A 22,173-nucleotide genomic window follows, 5' to 3' on the forward strand; every position below is an offset into this window, starting at 1 on the left:
ACTCTTCCAGTGGGAGAGTTTCTGTCAAGTACAATTAATGCTGCAAATACGTTATTTAGAACATTACTTAGAGAAGAGCACAGTAGAGCTCCTTCCTTCACAAAGATTTTTTTTTTTTGCTAGGGGGTTTACGTCGCACCGACACAGATAGGTCCCTTCACAAAGAATTTCACAACGCTTACGCTTAGCAAAAGGAAGTGATGATCAAATGAGTATCGTTGCCAACTCTCAAGTACTGATACGAGGAGGACTCAGCAGTAATTCTCGATTTTCCTTCTTCCCTTCCTTTCATAGAATTTTTTTGTTATAATGCCACTTTTCCATAATAATTCCCCCTTTGACCGTAATGCCGTAACAGTGAGGTGAAATCCATAATAATTACGGACAATCCGTAATAGTTGGCACTTCTGCAACACCAAGGCCAAATCGCTTCGTCAAGAAAACCATGCTTAATTTCTGGTGGGACCAGAGCAGTATTGTGTATTATGAAATCTTAGAGCCCGTTGAAACAGTTAATGCACAACGCTATCTCCAACAAATGATTAATTTAAATCGCGCATTGATCGAAAGACGACCTGAATGGGCCAGAATACATGGTAAAGTGATTTTGTTACACGACAATGCGCCGTCTCACACAGCAAAACCAGTGAAAGACACCTTGAAATCGCTTGGATGGGACATCCTTCCATACCCGCCATACTGCCCCGACCTGGCACCTACTGACTATCACATCGTCGCATCAATGGGGCATGTGCTCGCAGACGGCAAATTTTGAGGAAGTTTTGCCACAAAAGACAAGCAGTTTTTCTGGCATGGTATTCATAACTTACCCGAAAGATGGGCGAAGTGTGTAGAAGCCGATGGCCAATATTTTGAATAAACAAAAAATGAATTTCCCTTGAAAATTACAGGTTTTCTTTACCTAAAAAAGAAAAAGGCAAAAACTTATGCATACACCTGGTAAATGTTGTTGCAAATGCTGCAGTTTCATTCAAGAGTAAACTCCACACTGATTTCTGGAGACAGCTGGGCAAAAATTCAGACCCAATGGAAATGCTGGTACGTCGTTAGGTGATGGACTATGGCGTGTGATAAATTCTATTAGGTTATAAAAGCAAAATTACTTTTGGGGGATTCTAATCTCATTTCTTGATATAAAACAATTACCACCTTCGCCATATTTAACGCCTTAGCAGCCTCCGAAGACTACCAAACTTCACGTTTTAAGGGGGCTTACCATTTAGGAGAAGAATTTGGTGGAGGGGGGGGGTTTGGCACTCTGCCCTACTAAGATCATTTGGGGGGGAGGGGGGCAGAAAACGCCTCCCCCCCACCAAGTCGGCGCACCACTGATCTCACTGAATTTTACTATCTAAAGTTATCAGATCATCGCCTCAATTGTTATTGTGCAAAATATCACACATTTCTTCTTCCGGAATCACTCTATTACTATAAAATTTACTCTTGCTTGAAGATTTGTCTACTACATAAGCCCTGTCACTAGCTATTTCACTCAGTTTGAGAAGTGCCTAAATTGGCTTGTAAACAATGAGTAAAAGGATACACAGGCCGGGTTGTACAGTGTCAACAAAAAAGGACACTCGAGTCATCTACTGGAAGAAAAAGAAACTACAAGGTAGAACTTTTCTAATCTCCAAAAAATCAAGCATATCGGAGCACACCACACTGAAGAGTGCTAAACGACTTTACTCCTCTATGAGCCACAGAAGACTGCATGCTTAAATGACCATACTCCTCTGCGGGAACAAAGGTGTTAAGGTCAGGGTTCAAGTAATGTTTCTTTGAAGATTGGTGCCGGGAATAGTGGCTTTTTTCTGCAGAAAATATGAGATATGTCAAGTTCCTTATCAGCATGAAAGTATTTTACCTTGTGAACATGTAAGTTTAGGTTTTTTGTCCCGTGATTTTTGAAAATGTTTTCGCCCTTTTTCAACTTTTCGATCAAAGTATAAACATGTTTGTCTGATAGCCGTGATATGTCTTATAATGATCTTCTGCACACTTGCACGTGTGTCCATTGTCAGAGGGTAAACAACAGGTTAAGGAAACCTGCCTTTAACTTGACTCTCAATCACTGTATGATCCATTTCTCCTTTGAATGTTAACAATGTAATCAGACCAATCAGATATGTACCTTGCACAACATCTGTCGGTAGAAATTCAGTAAGAATTACATTACTTTTATAGCATGATAAGGATGTAATATGTTGGAAATCTCAAGTGGAATATCTTGTAGTGGAAAGATGTGTTCAGTGCGACAGTTAAGAAACCAACCCGCCGTCCCCCAGAAGTAATTTTGCTTTTATAACCTAATAGAATTTATCACATGCCATAGTCCATCACCTAACTACGTACCAGCATTTCCATTGGGTGAGACACAATGGGATATGACGTCACTCCCAGCAATGAAGTAAAATTAATTCCGTTACCGACCCATGCACAAGAAATACACAACTGCCCAGACCAATGGAGGTGTCACGCAGGATACTGGAGGCCTAGGGCCACTTCGTGGCTTCTAACTTGGGGGCTTATGCTTCCCAGATCCCCTTTGCTCGATCCAGACCAATGATCTAACCAACCCAGATGAATGGCTTTGTCACTAACCTACCCTAACCAATCCAGACCAACTGAGGTGTCACGCCGTATACTAAGAGACCTAGGGTCGCTTCGCGGCTTCTAACTTGGGTGCTTACACCCCCAGACCCCCTTTGCTTGATCCAGACCAATGGCCTTGTCACTGACCAATGGTCTAACCAATCCAGACCAATGGCTTTGTCACTAACCTACCCCGACCAATCCAGACCAATGGAGGTGTCACGCGGGATACTAGAGGCCTAGGGCCACAAAGCGGCTTCTAACCTGGGGGCTTACACTTCAGAACCCCCCTTGTTTGATCCAGACCAACGGCCTAACCAATCCAGACTAATGGCTTTGTCCCGAGATTCGTAAATTCAAAAGTAGCACTGCTGCACTACGACTAGTTCCTTATATGAACAGTTGGCAGCTCTGTTCACCGCACGATCAAGCCCTTTGCAAGACGTGAAAGAGAGAGAAACAAATGACAGTGTAATCGCGCCTAGATGCGTGCGCTGGAAAATGTAAGTTGTTCTGAATTTTTGCCATAAAAACATGTCTTTTGTAAATATATTTTTCAATAATGATTTCTTTAATGTGCACTAATGTAGAACTCAGCAGTCAGTTATGCTGCTTTTTAAACATGGCTGGGCCACAGCAGAGGTAAGCTGCTCAGGTAGCAAAAGTGTAAACATTCACAGAAGGTACCGTACAGGGCATTCAAATTACATCCTCATAAAAACATTGATCACATAGTTTACCAGCAAATTTTTAATAGACAGTATCCTAGGTTGTCATTTTATTGCCCTTGTGCTGATACTTGCATGAATTGTGACCTGCTACAGATTAAAGCAAACTGCACAATAGAATCAGGTAAAGCTGAAACTACAAAAGCTCTCAACTGTGACAACACTATGTCACGTATGCCCTCATGTACACCATCCACTTTGAGTGTAGACATGTAAAAAGCAAATCAAAGCAAAGTCATCTCCATACAAGTCATGAAGGCCCTTGGAGGGGTGGAAGGTAAAGGCTTCCACTATCCGTAACCTCGGCACTTGATGGGGTAGTGGTTGGCTCTACGCCCAGCTGCCTTTGTCCCAAGGAATTAACCTGGTACTCATTTTTGGTGTAGGCTGAGTGACCCTCAGGATCATGTGCACCTCCAGAAGTGAAAATCTCATTTCTTAAATTTTTCAACTTCCTGACGGGGAATCGAACCTACGTCCTTCCGGGTGAACCGAACACACCTTTACCGCCTCGGCCAGGCAGCCCCTAGTGTAGACATGTAGAAAGTTATTTTCACCCCTACATTAACATATTTCAAAGTGATTTACTGTTGCCAACTTTCAAATTATAACTTGTGCCTCCCCATTGGTGACGCAGGGCAAACTTTCATGTACATGTGACGTACGGGCATTGCCGGATGTGGTGGGACAAGGCTGCATGTTGCACGCTTTAAGTTCTTTCTTCCTGTATCACTGCCAAAAGAAATGTACATATATGGTGCGATAACTGCACAAGGCAGACAGTGGCAGTTCGTGACATTTTACTCTGGCAGGGCTATGCTGACATTTCCTTCCCCTCCTCAATTGGTCCAATTTTCTCTGACCAGCCCCACAATACTTTTACATGAATAACAATCCGATGACATTGGCTGAATAGAAATCTGGGACCCACAACATTAATTAACTACACTACAATGGCATTTATGCACACATTAATCAACAGCCTAACAGGCAATGCAATCCCGACTACTATGGCACTGCACTGTTTCACTGATCACAATTGCACGTGATAATGACAACATTCATGAAAACAAATAAATAGAGTACTCTCGAATTTCTCCTTGCTCAAATTTCAAAGCATGACAACGTATTTAACAATTTGACCATCCTACAAATAGTGCCATCACGTTACGGTTACATTTTGAATTTTTATTTTAGCTTCTTTATAGAACTGAATTGTTTAAATAGTCAGTATAATGGAATTCATTGTTTTGTAAAATGTTTTGGAATTAATATAAGACGTTGGAGGGGGGGAAGCCTAGTTACATTGTAAAGTGGTTGATGATGTTGCTTGGGGCCGATGACCTTAGATGTTAGGCCCCTTTAAACAATAAGCATCATCATCATCATCATGATAGTGGTGAGGGCTCCGCTGTTCAGCGCATACACCCGCCAGCACTCTTCCTTCCCCTGACAAGTCCATGTCCCTTCGAAGCTCCTCCCGCACCCCACGCACTTGTTAATTCTTGGGACCTACTGAGGGCTCTGCCGGACAGATCATACCCGCCTCACCTCTTCCTTCCCCTGACAAGCCCACATCATCCTTCCAGGCTGCTCCTGCACCCCAAGCACTTGTTAATTCTTGGGACCTACTGAGGGCTCTGCCGGACAGATCATACCCGCCTCACCTCTTCCTTCCCCTGACAAGCCCACATCGTCCTTCCAGGCTGCTCCCGCACCCCAAGCACTTGTGAATTCTTGGGACCTACTGAGGGCTCTGCTGGACAGATCATACCCGCCTCACCTCTTCCTTCCCCTGACAAGCCCACATCGTCCTTCCAGGCTGCTCGCACACCCCGCATATTTGCAAAGTCTGGGGACCTACTCAGGGCTCTGCTGCCACAGTCCGAGCGCTTACGACTAAGGACAAAATATCGTGTTTGCCGGACAGCAGCCACAGTCTGACAGCCTTTGCCATTTTCTTAAAAATGGAAAAGCAAAATGTTTACAGGCGAAGTAATAAAGAGAACATTGTATAACTGAATATCACACCACATAAGTTTGACTTTGCTACATTTGTACATCTCTTTATGTAATCAGTTACAGAGTGAAATATTTTTGAAAGGGTGACGGGGCGGCGCCCAATAGCCCTTAATGTACGAACCACCACTGAAGGCAGAATAAGAACCAAATGGTGTTAACGGCTCATCTTCGTCCACACGATCTTTGCCCAAGTCCGGGCGGTCCTGGCCATTGAAAACGTCATCATCGAGGACATCCCAAGGGGCAGAGTCCCGAGGGATATCCCACACTGTTTCAGCAAAGTGAGACAGTGGCTGATGATGCTGAAATTCTTGTTCTTCGTCGCCAGTAGAGTCAAATGTAGCCCAATAATCAGCAAGTGCAGAATGTAGAGTTGGAGCCGGGGGTTCAACAGCCAGGTGAGAAGGGCGACTATGACCGCCTCCTGCCCCACCGCCCCTCCCACCCAGGCAGCGACGTCTGTGCGTTATGATTTGTGTCATGTCATTGCAAAAGACTATTTTGATTCTGTGGAATTAAAATTCCTGGTTTCTGGATACTCCTACATACCCTGTGATGGGGAATATGGTATCACCGAAAAGAGAGAGAGAGAGGAAAAAAAAAAAAGCACTGTAAGACCATGGTTCCAGAAGAAGTAACTGAAATGATTTACAGTGCTGAAGTTTACAAGCCCAGTGATATAATTATGATGAAAAATGGAGCACCAAATCTGATACATTTTTTAGCATGGATGCTCTTAAAATAAGCACTGTCAGCTGGATTAGAATTTCAAGAGAAGATTTTATAGTGATTAATATGAGACAATTGTTTAATAAAATAGAACTGTGGTAAGAACATAATATAGCCTATTCAAAAGGCATCAGTCAGTCAGAGCCATCACTAACCTTCAAAGTTTGCAACCCCTTGCAAGAAGAAGGGGGGGAAAAAAAAGGACGTATTACCGGTATCAATGATAAATTCAGTTTCCAGAATAAAAGGTATGGTATCATGCATTTTGCAAGGAAATTTGTGCCTAACACAAAGAATTTCATGTACGAGTTTTGAATGTGCTGAATTTTCTAGGTATCTGAATCATTTGTGAATAAATCGTTTACCCACTGCACTATATCTAGTTCTTGTCCGGCCCCGCGGTGCAGAGGGCAACACGTCCGCCTGTCACCCGGCGGCCCCGGGTTCGAATCCCGGCAGGGTCAGGGGTTTTTAATAGTAAATGGGGACTGGGTGTTTGTGTCGTCCGTTACGTTCCTTTGCTCACATTCAACACTTTACACTTACGCCATTTACAAAATTCGCACAGGTTCCTCACATATGGTGCAAGTAGGGGCAAAAGATCATTCTAAGTCAACGCCCCAAACAAATAGCATTTAAAAAAATATATATCTAGTTCTTAATATTGAGTTTACAATATAATGACGGAGGGGATTTCATCAATTTGGAAGTATTTTTGTAATACATTGAGTAACAGTGATCACAAAAAGCTTTTTGCTTCCCCTGAAAAATGTCATTTTTGGCATATACTACCTTTCCCATGTCAACGCCTTACTAACGAGGCAAATCTTAACCCGTAAGGACCAAACACTGAAAAAACATAGTTTTTTGGAATATTATTGTATATTTCTCATGAAATTAGATTAGAGAGACCAGAAAATGTGGGAACATTTTTTTTGCTAGGGGCTTTACGTCGCACCGACACAGATAGGTCTTATGGCGACGATGGGATAGGAAAGGCCTAGGAGTTGGAAGGAATCGGCCGTGGCCTTAATTAAGGTACAGCCCCAGCATTTGCCTGGTGTGAAAATGGGAAACCACGGAAAACCATATTCAGGGCTGCCGAGTGGGATTCGAACCTACTATCTCCCGGATGCAAGCTCACAGCTGCACGCCTCTACGCGCACGGCCAACTCGCCCGGAAAATGTGGGAACAAGAAGTATTTACAAATAGTTTAGGTTCAGCATAATGTTGCATTTATGCAACTTTGGGCCTAGTAGGCATCTTCATTTAGTGAGAGTGAAACTGTTGGAAACAGTTTGAATGAAGATGAATATTGCATTTAGGCCACCGCCACTTTTTACCCCTAACTCGAATTCTGTAATTGGCAATGCCATTGTTATGCAGATGATTGTATATCTGATTCTGCTCAAATGTTGAAGTTGCTCCAGTATGAAGCAGTGTGGTGCAAAGTTTTTGACGCAGTCAGTAACAACTCTATAGTAGCTGCTTCATCATTTGCAGAACTTGTGAATCGAAGTACAGTGAAAATACTTCATAAGGTGTCTTACCACCTACATTGATTTTTATTTCTTCAATTTTAGCCTATTCTTCTGAGGTTGGTGAAGAAGTATAGACAGGAGCAACTTTTCTCCAGTTTGGGAGCTGCTCCTTCTTTCTGCTTGCTTTTTAGGTTTCTTTACAGCTGACCTTCCAGGTTCATACTCCAGTTCTTGTTCAGTACTTACATGTATTTTAAAGGTACCAGCCACATCACATAATTGTTCCTCTTGCACAAGACAAAGTTTTCTTCATCCGTTACTTCATCGACACCAGGTGAAATATAGACAGCGTCAATGTTAACCCTCCAAGTGGCAAATGCCTAATATCAGGCGTTTTGTGCATTTGCCCAGTGGCAACGCTTGATATCAGGCGTTTTGACAGGCTCTTTATTTTATTCCGATAATCGAATGATTATTTATCGAAATGTGATAATTACGAATCAATTGAAGGAGAAATGTTCAGTCATAATCATGAAATAGTTTGTATAATAGCATCTTGCACTAAACTAGTGTAAATTGTTGCCAAAGTAGCGTCATAATCCCGCTGTCTTGTGCTAGCTGCTACATACTCAGCAGCCGGCCACACGTATGTCTCAGTTGAGCCAGCTATATTTAGTCGCCAGTTTTCCTTCTGATATCAATCTGAAGTGTTGATATGCATTCATGTCAACAATACTGAATCATTTCCTCACAGGAACAGTGAATAAATCTTCAAAGGGACTCTCTCAGATTGTTTTTGGTACAAAATTTAAACCTAGGTAAACCGTTTACTTTAGGGAAGCTGACGTTCTACTAGTTGCTTATAAAGAGACGAAAACACGGAAACCAGTTTATTGTCTTATAACAGGATGTCACACTGAGGACAATGTTGTAAGGAGTCGAAAGGGAAATGAAGGGTTGAAACCACAACTGATTCATAAGTACAATACCTTCATGGGAGGTGTAGATAATAAAGATAAGTGCATTTTCCATGCCTCTTGTTACAGACCCACCAAAAGGTACTGGAAGCTATTGTTTTCAAATCTTCTAGATACGACATTATTTGATGCATACATCCTGTACATAAAGAACACTGATAAGCCTTTAGCAAGATGAGACTTCATGGTCAGTATAGTTAGGGGATTGCAAAATGAACAGTTCCCAATTCCAGTTGTGAGGCCAACAGGTCATGCAGGAGGCCCCTCTCATGCCCTCAAAAAGTTCCCACAGAATAACAATCGCCTATGTGTTGCGTGCTTGCAAGAAAAGAAGAAGAAGTCTAAATTCTGGTGTCCAGGATGTAATGGTGGTATTCACCAGGGGTATTATCATAAACTAGTGCACATCTGGAGTAAAAAAAAAAAAAAAAAAAAAAAAAAAAAACACCCAAGTGACTCTGAGTGAAATGTACAAGTGGTAGCATACAATTGTTGTATACATTGCAGTACAATTTTTCCAGCTATGAACAGTATTATAAACTATGTACCGGTACGCAACTATTTACTATGAACTGGTGCTCATTTTGTATATGTCATTTTTTAAAATTTATCTAAATATAAACATATTATATATAGCAAAACTTTTGCAAAAAATAAACAATATAAACAAATTCAATATATTTTTGGTCTTACACTTTGTGGATGATAAATAACAGCTTTAGTATAATCATCTTATTCCTTGTACTTTTGAGGATAAAAGGGTGTGCTGTTTATTAATATATAACATGTCAACGATTTTTAACACAATTTATACTAAGAGTCTGTAACACCGGTAAAATATTGCTGCCACTACAGGATAAATGACCACCACTTCGAGGGTTAACTGCATTCACCAAGTCATCATCATCTTATTATTATTATTATTCTTATTCTACTAAGATAGCTACGAGTTCCGCCACAGTTAGTTTTTTCTGGTAGATGTGACACGTTGGAAAACAATGAAATCCTAATATAAATACGAAATATGTTATACATAATTCCACAGCAGCATGTTGCCATAAAATCCATTAACGACATCAGATCTTTGAGTGATACGTCATTTTCATGTGCCATAGAGTTATTTCATCGTAAGGTTAGTCCTGTAGCCACCCATGGATTAGAAAATATATGGATATATCTTGGAAAAAGGCAATTACATAGTATAGAGAAGGTGAAAGCATTCTATTTAAAGAAAGTGCTTTGCCTATCAAAATACACTCCATCACGCCTCGTATACCAACTGCTGAGGGAATTATTCTTTGTGGAAGAGTTGCGTTTGAAACTACTGCTCCCGGCCACCCCAGCGTATAAGGAACTCCTACAAAAGCTTCAACAAAAAAGTGACAGCATATGGTGGGACTTTTACCAATGTGATGCAATGATCAACCGCAACTGGACTCAGGGAGGCTGAGTTGAGACACGTTGTGACCAGACTCTCAGTCCATGGGTTTCACCAACGTCTGTGTATTAACCCTCCAAGTGGCAAACACCTGATATCAGGCGTTTTATCCGTTTGCCCAGTGACAACGCCTGATATCAGGCGTTTTGACATGCTCTTTATTTTATTTCAGTAATCGAATTATTATTTATCGAAATGTGCTTATTACAAATCAATCGAAGGGGAAATGTTCGGTCATAATAATGAAATAGTTTGTAAAATAGCATGTTGCACTAATCTAGTGTAAATCGTTGCCAAAGTAGCGTCAAAATCCCGCTGTCTTGTGCTAGTTGCTACATACTCAGCGGCCGGCCACACGTTGACACGTATGTCTCAGCTGAGCCAGCTATATTTAGTCGCCAGTTTTCCTTCTGATATCAATCTGAAGTGTCATATGCACTCATGTCAGCAATACTGAATCATTTCCTCACAGGAACAGTGAATAAATCTTCAAAGGGATGTCTCACATTGTTTTAGGTACAAAACTTGAACCTAGGCAAACCGTCTACTTTAGGCAAGGTGACGTTCTACTGGTTGCTTATAAAGAGAAGAAAACCAGTTTATTGTCTTACAACTGGATGTCATGCTGAGGACAATGTTGTAAGAATTCGAAGGGTTGAAACCACTACTGATTCACAAGTACAATATCTTCATGGGAGGTGTAAATAATAAAGATAATTGCATTTACCATGCCACCTGTTCCAGACCGACCAGAATGTACTGGAGGCAAATTTTCTCAAATTTTCTAGATACCGTATGACATTATTTGATGCATACATCCTGTACATAAAGAACACTGATAAGCCTTTAGCACGACGAGACTTCATGGTCAGTATAGTTAGGGGATTGTTAAATGAACAGTTCCCTATTCCAGTTGTAAGGCCAACAGGTCATGCAGGAGGCCCCTCTCATGCTCTCGAAAAATTGCCACAGTATAACAATCGCCTATGTGTTGTGTGCTTGCAAGAAAAGAAGAAGAAGTCTACATTCTGGTGCCCAGGATGTAACGATGGTTTTCACCAGGTGTGTTATCATAAACTTGTGCACTTCTGGAGGCCTGACAATCGTGGAGTAAAAAGAAAGACCCACCCAAGTGATTGAGTGAAATTTACAAGTGGTAGAATACAATTGTTGTACCGTATACATTGCTGTATATTTTTTCCAGCTAGGAACAGTACCGTATTATAAACTATATACCGGTATGCAACTATTTACTATGAGCTGGTACTCCTTTTGTATATGTCATTTTTTTAATTTACCTAAATATAAACATATTATATATAGCAAAACTTTTGCAGAAATATATAATGTAAACAAATTCAATATTTTTTTAGTCTTACACTTTTTGGATGATAAATAACAGCTTTAGTATCATCATCATCTTATTCCTTGCATTTTTGAGGATAAAAGGGTGTGCTGTTTATGTATGTATAACACGTCAACGATTTTTAACACAATTTATAAGAGTCTGCAACACCGGTAAAATATCGCTGCCACTACAGGATAAATGACCGCCACTTCGAGGGTTAAAGCGAGTTCCCATGAGCCAAGTCCAGACTGCAGGTGCAAAAGATGCGGCGAACTTTGTGAATGCTATCACGTACTAAAGTGTAACCTCAGAATATAATCCTTAACAAAATTCTGAACAGATGATTGCTCATAAGAATTTTGTTTATTTATTTATAATTCCACAGCAAACAGGAAAAGTCCTACTTAAAATCATTCATTTTTAATATAGTTTAGCATACGGTACTTTTCTTGCGATATTGTTTCTTTTATCAGCACACAATTACAGTTTGCCGGGCTGAGTGGCTCAGACGGTTAAGGCGCTGGCCTTCTAACCCCAATTTGGCAGGTTCGATCCTAGCTGAGTCCGGTGGTATTTGAAGGTGCTCAAATACGACAAACTCGTGTCGGTAGATTTACTGGCACGTAAAAGAACTCCTGCGGGACTAAATTCCGGCACCTCGGCGTCTCCGAAGACCGTAAAAGTAGTTAGTGGGACGTAAAACAAATAACATTATTATTATTATTACAATTACAGTTTCATGCTCCTCACTGCACTACAAACGCACACTTCAACAATGAAGGAACAGAGTTGCAAGTACAGTCAAGTAAGCAGTCTATGAATCAGGAATACATCCTTGTTAATCCCAAAGTTGCGTAAATGCAACATTACAGTAAATTTCAAAAATAGGCTTCACGTGATAGATTCATTGTGTGAAAAAGACCTATTGTCTTACAAGTATGTCTATAAAATTAGAATTTATAAAAACAGACACAAAATAACTAATGTATTCTATTTCTGAAAAAAAGAATTCATAACTCAATCTGGTTACATGTTGTGATTTTTTCAATCTTAAAAAATTCAGAAAAACGCCATTACATGTATTTAGCGTGGACAACTGGATCAACAATATTTCTAGGATGTTCCTTCATTATATCGATGCTTAAAATTAAATTTCACTGAGACCTTAAAATAAAATGTTGCGCTAACATAACATTGGGCCTAAATGGGTTCTCAGCAACGGCTCACTGATCATAATTTAATTGAAGGAAATAGTCGAGTTGCCGGCCCCGTGGTGTAGGGGTAACATGTCTGCTTCTTACCCGGAGGCCCCGGGTTCGATTCCCGGCCAGGTCAGGGATTTTTACCTGGACCTGAAGGCTGGTTCGAGGTCCACTCAGCCTACGTGATTAGAACTGAGGAGCTGTCTGACGGTGAGATAGCGGTCCCGGTCTAGAAAGCCAAGAATAACGGCCGAGATAATTCGTCATGCTGACCTCATGACACTTCGTAGTCTGCAGGCCTTCGGGCTGAGCAGCGGTCGCTTGGTAGCCCAAGGCCCTTCAAGGGTTGTAGTGCCATTGGGGGAGGAGGGGATAGTCGAGTTAACATACCGTAGTCATACCTTTCCGTTTCTTTTCATTTTGAATATGCCCTACAGTGTTCTTGTGCCTCAAAATTTCACTCTGCTGGCATTTAATATTCTGTCACAGTATACCGTACATGCGATTCCGGTAAGCGTTAAACGTCAATTTCTTCCAACCGTTTATTTGAAAATGCTCATTTTCTCCGTGATTGTTAAGTTTAAAAGTTCCCCGTTACTTTTACATACCTTTTAAGGTGTCGACGGGCCGTACTATTCTTCATGTGACACAGGGGCGTATATAAGGGGGGGGCCCAGGGGGCCTGGCCCCCCCCCGAAAAAGTGTATAAGCCTTGAAGAACCGGACCAAAATGATGGGAATTTTCGATCGTTGTTGAGATTCCGAGCCAACAGTTAGCAGTTTATGTGCCATACCTGGACGATTTTTGTAACTCACTAAAATAATGCTTTGAATCTCACAAGGAAATAGTTGCATCCTTACAAAACATCCTTCCACAATTGTGTATCGTAACAGATTTCGGTTCACTGGAGGCTGCTTTTAGCTTCTACGAAGAAGATCTGTCACATAAAGAGATTGTGCAAAGTGAGTTTATGTTGTGGAAAGAAAAGTGGAGTCAGGAAAATCCTTCAAATCTTCCCAAAATTGCTGTAAGTTCTCTAGAAAAATGTGACAAGACTTTCTTCCCCAACATTTATACCCTTCTCAAATTACTCGCCGTTCTTCCTGTTTCTATCGCAACCGTAGAAAGAACTTTCTCTAGCCTAAGGAGACTGAAGACTTACTTAAGGAACAGCACATCTGAAAGTAGGCTTAACGGGCTTGCTTTACTCTCTATCCACAGAGACATTATAGTTAGTGATGAAGAAGTTCTTGATAAGTTTGCAAGTGTCCCAAGAAACCTGGACTTCGTTTTGTAACCATTGGTGTACTGTATGTATGTATGTATGTATGTATGTATGTATGTATGTATGTATGTATGTATGTATGTATGTATGTATGTATGTATGTATGTATATATGTATGTATGTATGTATGTATGTATGTATGTATGTATGTATGTATGTATGTATGTACTGTATGTATCAACCCAAATCAATGTTTCCTTTTTCCGTTCTAAAGTGTTTTAAATCGTCTGACCTCTTAAAAATTACTTAATCTAACCTTACGTCAATCTTGGCCCCCCCCCCCCCCAAATATATTCTATATTCGCCACTGATTGTGACATATACTTAACTAAATTAAACAAAGAACTGCACTCATTCATACTCACCAGAATGAACTGTAAAACACAGAGTACCAGTGGCGAATGATGCTAAGCGACCAATGACTAAGAAGAGTAAACTGTGAATGTATGTATGTGTGTATTGTGTATCTATCGGCCAATGAAGGCGGGCGTTGCAGTGAGTGCCGCTGATAGAACTCGGGGATTCACACGCTAGCAAGCATGACACGTGATAACTTTTTCACAATTATCTAATACTTAGATTACGCACATAAAATAAGATTGCGGAAGTTATTTAAGAAATGCATTAACGCTGGAAAGTTAATAAGTTTAGAGGAGAGAGAGACATCTTCAATATATGGGGCAGTATTTTGAAAACCCTGAAGAAATTGGAGTCTCTTTAACAGTGTTGCCAACTCTAGATCTGGAGTCTTTTTGGATTCTTTAGCAACATAATTTCAAAGATAGTGACTAAAAATGTATCCATCAGCGGTAAGCGGGAAATCTAGACTTTTTTAGTGTTCAGTTGATATTTTATAATTGATATATAAATATACCGGTACGGCATATAAAATGAATTATAATAATATTCAGATTGTCATCATTTTTATTGCGTGTGGGTGTGTTGATGTATTATTTTCAATAAAGGAAGGTGATTCAATAAGTTATAGTGAAGATGATTTGGACTGAGAGAGAAAATAATAGTTTATGATACCGATACGTATGATGTAGCCTATCTGTATGCTTTGCGTCGGTAGTAGGCTATTTATTTGCTACGATTTATTTCGGTTATAGTGTTGGTGTGTGATTAACTATGTGTCTTTATCTCACAGCACTTTTTGCTTCAGTTGGAGAACTATAGTCCGCCTCTGTGGTGTAGTGGTTAGCGTGATTAGCTGCCACCCCCGGAGGTCCGGGTTCGATTCCCGGCTCTGCCACGAAATTTGAAAAGTGGTACGAGGGCTGGAACGGGGTCCACTCAGCCTCGTGAGGTCAACTGAGTAGAGGTGGGTTCGATTCCCACCTCAGCCATCCTGGAAGTGGTTTTCCGTGGTTTCCCACTTCTCCTCCAGGCGAATGCCGGGATGGTACCTAACTTAAGGCCACGGCCGCTTCCTTCCCTCCTCCTTGCCTATCCCTTCCAATCTTCCCATCCCTCCACAAGGCCCCTGTTCAGCTTAGCAGGTGAGGCCGCCTGGGCGAGGTACTGGTAATTCTCCCCAGTTGTATCCCCCGACCAAGAGTCTGAAGCTCCAGGACACTGCCCTTGAGGCGGTAGAGGTAGGATCCCTCGCCGAGTCCGAGGGAAAAGCCGAACCTGGAGGGTAAACAGATGATGATGATGATGATGATGGAGAACTATAAATATAATTGTATATTTTGGCGAATTTTCTATCGGTTTCTGGAAAGGCATTTGACTGATTTATTTTGGCGAGATTTTTAACTCAAGCCGTTGGCAACAACGTTGCTCAGCAATGGTATTTGATTGTATGACTCATTCACACGTGTGGAGCATGAGTTCATATTTATTTTCGGAAGGCTTACCAGATACTGAACGCCCCACCCACATACTTCCTATAACGGAATGGAGATACAGTCCTCCATTCATATTTTTCCAGATATTAAGCATGTAGGCCTAATCAGACATTTTCAGACGCAGTAGAGTAGCCAGGATCGGCCGATGGTGGGGTTGTAGTTTCAAAACACAATAGAGGTGCATGAATGACTTGTTATTACATGGACACTGATACGAGTGAATTACAGATATGTTAATTCTACAATTATGTCTCTGAACGTTTAGTTTATTGTTTATTGCCAGTTTCTGTTTATTTTGTTCTTTTCTTTAATTCCAGACGGGAGTTCTCTGTGTAAGGTCTGAATGGTTGTGAAATATCTAGAACAAGAACGCCACCCAACGATATCCAGCCTTTCCACTAAGATTTTACTCTTGGCCACAGTGAAACTGCGAAGTGCAAATGACCGCACATTGCCATGCAGTGTCTCGTCGGACTTCAGGAAGGACAATGTTGTCTCCCGACTCTGTGATACTGTATTAGGACATCTCATCTCTGTTATCATAGCCGGTTAGACATAAATTATCGGCAATTCATAATTATATTCATTAGTAACATTTATCAATAGGACCACTTATAGCATAGGTATTTGGGGACCATTGTTCCTACTATCGTAGCATCCGTGGCTCAGGCGGCAGCGCGTCGGGCTGTCATCGCTGGGTTCCGTGGTTCAAATTCCGGTCACTCTATGTAAGACTTTTGCTAAACAAAGCGGAGGCGGGACAGTTTTTTCTCCGGGTACTCCGATTTTCCCTGTCATCTTTCATTCCAGTAACACTCTTCAATATCATTTCATTTCATCTGTCAGTCATTCATCATTGCCCCAGAGGAGTGCGACAGGCCTCGGCAGCCGGCACAAGTCCTATCCTCGCCGCTAGATGGGGCTTCATTCATTCCATTCCTGACCCGATCATTGACTGGAAAACAGGATGTAGGTTTTCATTTCTTCCTCCTTTTATGACTCTCTCTTGTCTTACTTTTCAAGAGTTCGTTCCTTCACGATTTTGTTCTCATTTTGATACGGTAGTCATCATCACAATTTCCCTTGTCGATATGGGCTGTTGACCACGCGGTTTTCACCTTAATACAATCACAACAAAAACCACCACCATCGCCTGTTAACACGGTTGAACATTATTTTCGTGCTAGCGATGTTCGGCATTGATATGGACTAAGCAACGCAAGTAGGGTGGGTGTGCGAAATTAGAAATAAATGGGGGGTGGGAGTAGGATCATAGGGTTTAACTACTAGTGTTTATTTTACGCAGTACCCGGCGGAGGAGTGAGACAATCATTCCCCAGTAAGTTCCATGGCTAAATGGTTAGCGTGCTGGCCTTTAGTCACAGGGGTCCCGGGTTCGATTCCCGACAGGGTCGGGAATTTTAACCAACACTGGTTAATTTCGCTGGCACGGGGGCTGGGTGTATGTGTCGTCTTCATCATCATTTCATCCTTATCACGACGCGCAGGTCACCTACGGAAGTCAAATCGAAAGACCTGCACCTGGTGAGCCGAACTTGTCCTTGGACACTCCCGGCACTAAAAGCCATTCGCCATTATATTTTCCCCAGTAAGTAAATTACCCCCGCCCCCAGATATTTTTGTTTAAATTCCGTTGTTATAAAAAGAATGATAAACCGAACATGGGAACGTTTGAGTGGTGTTTTTAAAAGTAGGAAAGATCACAATATGAAGATAAAGTTGCCTCAAATTGGGGCAAATATTCGTTTATAGGAAGGGCAGTTAGGGATTGGAATAACTTACCAAGGGAGATGTTCAATAAATTTCCAATTTCTTTGAAATCATTTAAGAAAAGGCTAGGAAAACAACAGATAGGGAATCTGCCACTGGGCGACTGCCCTAAATGCAGATCAGTAGTGACTGATTGAGTAATTCCGTTTGAATATTACACTATTGGCCACCTGTCGGAAACATACCCTCCACAAGAAGTATGGGAGTGGTGTAAGCTCCGGCTACTTAGACGGTGGCGTGCCAGATGCGACCGTGCCTCATGCGACCCGTGCCACTAGCGACCGCATAATCTGTAACCGTGCCGGATGCGACCGGCGTTGACAAGCAAATTGTCATTTGATAAGTTGTGTCATCACCCAAGATAAGGTGCAATGCCATTTCAATAAGTCCTATAAGCGGTGGCGTGCCAGATGCGACCGTGCCGCATGCGACCCGTGCCACTAGCGACCGCATAATCTGTAACCGTGCCGGACGCGACCGGCGTTGACAGGATGCGACCGGCGTTGACAAGCAAATTGTCATTTGATAAGTTGTGTCATCACCCAAGATAAGGTAAGCTAAACGAAGTGCAATGTAATTTAAAAAGTCTTATAAGCAGCTACTGCCCCTACTTTACATAACACTTCTGGGGGAAACTCGTTTTACAACACGAAATATAGTGATGCGTTTACGTCTTTCCCCACCGGGCGAGTTGGCCATGCGGTTAGAGGCGCGCGGCTGTGAGCTTCCATCCGGGAGATAGTGGGTTCGAATCCCACTGTCGGCAGCCCTGAAGATGGTTTTCCGTGGTTTACCATTTTCACATCAGGCAAATGCTGGGGCTGTACCTTAATTAAGGCCACGGCCGCTTCCTTCCCACTCCTAGCCCTTTCCTATCCCATCGTCGCCTTAAGACCTGTCTGTGTCGATGCGACGTAATGCCACTAGCTATAAAAAGGATCCTAATTCTCTGAAATTATTTACGACTTAGGCCTACTTATTTATCGTGTCCTATTAGTGCCGGGAGTGTCCGAGGACGTGTCCGGCTTGCCTGGTGCGGGTCTTTCTACCTGACGCACATGGGAGGCCTGCGCGTCTGGATGTGAGATTAGGATAATGAAGTAGGGAAAGATGAAACCCGGTGTCGGCACGTAGCCTACTCCTTTCGAATAATACCAAGGGGTCTGCTCAATGCTTTACGTCCCCATCCGACGGCCGAATCACCATCAACAGCATCATATTCCCTCACTTCATTTGAACACTGCGAAGAGGTTTGGATTTGAATCCAGGCTTTTGGTACGCAATCTAGTGATTACAAATTGTATACACCAGCTTTTTTTTTTTTCATCCTGGCTAAGTGGCTCGACGGCTCAGACGGTTGAGATGCTGGTCTTCCGACTCCAACTTGGCAGGTTCGATACTGGCTCAGTCTGGTGGTATTTGAAGGTGCTCAAATACGTCAGCTTTGTGTCGATGGATTTACTGGCACGTTAAATAAGTCCTGCGGGACTAAACTCCGGCACCTCGGCGTCTCCTTAAGCCATAAAAGTAGTTACTGGGACGTAAATCCAGCAACATTATTATATTTTTCTTTCGTCCAACGGCACTCGAACCTGCTACAACGGTGTCAGACCTTTATTTTAGAAAAGACCAAGTTAGCTACTGATAAACAATCTGCCACTTGGTGACAGCCCTTAATGCAGATAAGTTGTAAGTGATTGATGGGTCGCATGCGGCACGACGCATATCCGCTCGGTCGCTATTGGCACGATAATGGCCGGGTCGCATCCGGCACGGTCGCATCTGGCACGTAACCCTATAAGCAGCTACTGCCCCTACTTTACATAACACTTCTGGGGGAAACTCGTTTTACAACACGAAACATGGTGATGCGTTTACGTTTTTACCGGGCGAGTTGGCCATGCGGTTAGAGGCGCGCGACCCTGAGCTTGCATCCAGGAGATAGTGGGTTCGAATCCCACTGTCGGCAGCCCTGAAGATGGTTTTCCGTGTTTTCCCATTTTCACACCAGGCAAATGCTGGGGCTGTACTTTAATTAAGACCAGGGCCACTTCCTTCCCATTCCTAGCCCTTTCCTAACCCATCGGCGCCTTAAGACCTGTCTGTGTCTGTGTGACCTAATGCCACTAGCAATAAAAAGGATCCTAATTCTCTGAAATTAGGCCTATTTACGACTTAGGCCTACTTATTTATCGTGTCCTATTAATATCAGGAGTGTCCGAGGACGTGTTCGGCTTTCCTGGTGCAGGTCTTTCTACCTGACGCCCTTGGCGGCCTGCGCGTCTGGATGTGGGATTATGATAATGAAGTAGGGAGAGATGAAACCAGGTTTCGGCACGTAGCCTACTTCTCTCGAATAATACCAAGGGGTCTGCTCAATGCTTTACGTCTCTATCGGACGGCCGAATCACCATCAACAGCATCATATCCCCTCACTCCATTTGAACACTGCGAAAAGGTTTGGATTTGAATCCCAACTTTTGGCATGCAATCTAGTGATTAGAAACTGTCTACCACCAACTTTCCTACCCTGCCGGCCAACATTCTGATGGTGATTTTTTTTTTCATCCAGGCTAAGTGGCTCAGACGGCTCAGACGGTTGACCGTCGATTCGATTCCCGGCCGGGTCGGGGATTTTAACAATTGGTTAATTCCAATGGCACGGGGGCTGGGTGTATGTGTTGTCTTCATCATCATTTAATCCTCATCACGACGCGCAGGTCGCCTACGGGAGTCAAATAGAAAGACCTGCACCTGGCGAGCCGAACCCGTCCTGGGATATCCCGGCACTAAAAGCCATACGACATTTCATTTCATTTACCGATTTGTATAGCACCACAGCAAGTAGTGGAGACTTAGCTTGTGCTGTGAGGAAGGGTAGCGGGGGTATATATTTTTTTAATAGAGTCATGGACACTGAGGTATGGTTTACCCACTTGCCGCGCACATTCGTCATTCTGGCAGTCTCTTTAGTGTCCGACAGTTTTTTAATGTGTAGACAAATAAATTATTTTAATTGTATAATCACGCCGTATTTCTTTTTAATTGTAACAAATGTGAAATATTGTTCCTTTCGTGAAAGTTTTATTGTACAGTACAGTACTCAATCAACATGTCAGAAAACTATTATTACCGCACTTAAGTTGGTAAGCTGTCAATCGTTACCTCTCTGTCGAAGTTCGCTGAGAGAGCATTAAAAAACTTACCGTTTTTGTAGCCTTTATGTTAGTTTTGATGTAGGGCCTATATACGGCATCCTCCCCCTCCCTCCCCCCCCCCCCCCCCGCTATATCCCACAAAGCCGGGTGCTGTTTGTTGTCTGTATGGTGTTCTTTTTTGCCCCCGCACTTCTAATTCCCCATCGCCGCTACTGTGTTTGTATGAAGTTGCGCTTGGGCAGTGGTGGGTTCGAACCCCTCTGTCAGCAATCTTGAAGGTGGTTTCCCTTCTTCACAATAGGCAGGCAGATACTAAGACCGTGCCTTAATTAAGACCACAGTTGCTTCGTTCTCAGGCCTATTCCATCGTTGCCGTGAAACAGTGCTCTATAAAACTCATAGACATCATAACGAAGCCCATAACATCATTATAACTGTTCATAAAGGTGGAAAACAAGTACTGTATATTCAGTTCATGTTGAGTTTTGTAATTCAAAATATGCCAAACATCTGTATGTTTCAGACTCCATTTGTCTTAGTTGCATTCATAATGACTGTTATAAATTCCTGCCGTACAGTTGTTGTATAATCGAACAATTTATTTAAACTTCATGGGACTTGTATTATTATTATCATCATTAATATTATTATTGTGCCGGGCGGTACACCTCCACTCCGCTAATTTAAAATGTGCGCCAGTTGAAACTCCTCTGCTGGAGGAAGTCTGAACTTTATCTACGCTATTAATTCTCTACTTTCTCAGAAGATGTCACCACGTGGAAAATTTTGAGTTTTTGAACTGTGTCATTTTTGATGTGGTTTTGTTTCGCTTGAAGTAAGAAGTGTGAACTTTCTCTTCTAGAGGACACTACTGAAGATCAACAATAGTGCAACCTAGTGCGGAGTCAAAGAACTATTTTGTTGGAGAAATTTTTATTTCAAATGTTTGGTCTTTGCTAAAAAATTTTTCAGTTATTGTTTAAGTTGGCTGTATACCCCTCTCTTTCCCCTTGTTTGCATTTAACCAATCCTGAATTTCTTTGAGTTATTTCCGACCAATCCGATGTATCTTCCCTCAACTTGGATATGTTTCTGTACCCGAGCCAATAAAAAGTTTGTGGGAGGGTGTTTTCATTCCCCTAACGCCTAGAACCTTCCGCGAGAGGATATAAACTGCTGATTTTAGGGTCTCCGGGCCACTTCTGTTCCATCTTTCAGTGTATAAAGTACATAGCAGGAGGCGGGAAGCGCCTCTTTCTTCGGCAGCGGTCATCAATAAGGTAATGGCCGATTAATAAATTCTTTCTTTGCTAGCTCAGCAGTTTAACTCTCGGGGCGGGTGCGAAGCGTTCCTCCATGTAACCTTTTCCTAAAATGTAACGATCTTTTCTTCTATTCTCTTTTAAGCTGCATATTGGGATAGAGAGTGCTAACCCTCTCGAGCTCCCACTCACATTGTCTTGAGGTGAACTTATTTTCTCAACCTATCCTTCGTTAATGTAAAACAAATTGCTCTTTTCTAAAGTCACCTCGGTAGTATGGG

At 42.2% G+C, this 22,173-nt stretch overlaps 1 protein-coding gene across 1 annotated transcript in view; it reads right to left on the bottom strand.

Annotated features, from left to right (window-relative positions):
- LOC136884095 (UDP-glucosyltransferase 2-like) overlaps positions 1-14,287 on the bottom strand; it is a 125,091-nt gene extending 110,804 nt beyond the window's left edge. The window contains exon 1 of the mRNA XM_067156129.2: positions 14,194-14,287. The gene's annotated coding sequence lies outside the window, so the exon portion shown is untranslated. The remainder of the gene's footprint in view (positions 1-14,193) is intronic.
- Between the last annotated feature and the right edge of the window lie 7,886 nt (positions 14,288-22,173).

Source organism: Anabrus simplex, chromosome 1 (assembly GCF_040414725.1).
Source record: "Anabrus simplex isolate iqAnaSimp1 chromosome 1, ASM4041472v1, whole genome shotgun sequence".
Classification (NCBI taxonomy): Eukaryota; Metazoa; Arthropoda; class Insecta; order Orthoptera; family Tettigoniidae; genus Anabrus; species Anabrus simplex.